The sequence below is a fragment of the Octodon degus genome, unplaced genomic scaffold (assembly GCF_000260255.1).
Source record: "Octodon degus isolate 3935 unplaced genomic scaffold, OctDeg1.0 scaffold00081, whole genome shotgun sequence".
Classification (NCBI taxonomy): Eukaryota; Metazoa; Chordata; class Mammalia; order Rodentia; family Octodontidae; genus Octodon; species Octodon degus.
The window spans coordinates 9146580-9148328 of record NW_004524657.1 but is presented as its reverse complement, the minus strand read 5'-3'; positions in this window follow the sequence as shown (position 1 = coordinate 9148328).

Genomic DNA, 1749 nt, shown 5'->3' with positions numbered 1-1749 from the left:
GAGTGGTGGGGGGCGGCCCGAGGGGCTGGGAGAGGGTCCGGCCCACGCTGCGCCTGGGCTGGGACTGGTCCCGCCGGCGCAGGGTAGCAGGAAACTCTCCACACACTCACCGGACCTGGGCTAGGACTGGGTCGGGTTTTGGGTTTTTTTTTTAAATTATTTTGACACAGGGTCTTGCTATGCAGTTTGGATTCCTAATGATCCTCCTGTCTCAGCCTCCCCAGCACTACATGCCCAGTTACCTGGGGATCCCGGGGCCAGCACAGCATGTGGTAATGCGGACCAAACTCAGGACTTTCCATTTGCCTGGTAGGCACTCAGACCACTGAATTATCATACCAGCCCCCATGAAATTGAAAGAGAAGCAATACTCCCAATTTCATTCCCAGAAACAAGCATTATCCTGATACCAAAACTTGAGAGGGACCCAACTAAGAAAGAGAATTACAGGCGAATCTCCCTAATGAACACAGATGCAAAAATCCTCAATAAGATACTGGCAAACAAACTGCAACAAATCATCAAGACAGTTATACACCATGACCAAATGGGATTAATCCAGGGATGCAGGGATGGTCAAACATATGTAAATCAATAAATGTAATAGCTGTATCAACAGAGCCAAAAACAAAAATCATATGATCATCTTGATAGATGCATAAAAAGCTTTGACAAAGCCCAGCACCCATTCATGATAAAAACCCTATGGAAAACTGGAATACAAGATCTTTATCTCAATCTGATAAAAGTCATCTATGACAAACCAACAGCCAGCATCATACTAAATGAACAAAAATTCAAAGCTTTCTCTCAGGGCTGGAGAAGATAGTTCAGTAGAATAAAGGGCCTAAGTTCAATCCCCAGTTCTGAAAAAAAAAAAAAAAAAAAAAGAAAGAAAGAAAAAGAAAAAAGAAAGCTTTCTCCCTAAAATTAGGAAGAAGAAAAGGATGTCTACTGTCTCCACTCTTATTATAGTCTTGGATACTTTACCCAGAGCAATTAAACAAAATAAAGAAATAAAAGGAATAAAGATAGGAAAGTGGGGCCGGGGAGATGGCTCAGTGGAATAAGCGCTTCCCTGGCAAGCACAAGGGCCTGAGTTCAATCCCCGGCTCTGCAAAACAAAAAAAAAAAAAAAGATAGAAAAGAAACAAAATTATCATTATTTGCAGATGCCATGATACTCTACATAAAGACTCCAGAAATGCCACTAAAAAACTCCTAGATTTAATAAGCAAATTCAGTAGCATAGTTGGATACATCAACATTCAAAAATCAGTAGCCTTCCTGTACATGAGTAACAAACTCACTGAGAAATTAGGTACACAACACTTTTCACAATTGCATCCAACAAAATGAAATAACTAGGAATCATTCTAACAAAGGATGTAAAATATCTCTACATTGAAAACTACAGTACTGTGAAAAAGGATATTGAAGTGTGTATCAGAAAATTGAAAGATATCTCTTGCTCTTGGGTAGGAAGAATATTGTGAAAATGGCCATACTTCCAAAATTATTATACAGATTTCATGTAATTCCAATCAAAATTCCAATAGTGTATCTCACAGAACTAGAGAAAACAATTCTAAAATTCACTTGGAATCATAAGAGACCTAGAGGGGCTGGTGAGATGGCTCAGTGGTCTGAAGCACCTACTTGGAACAAGCTTGGCAAAGCACGGGGACGGTGGTTCGATCCCCCAGCACCACATTCCAGACAGCCCCGCCCCCTGGTGGGCTGAGCTGG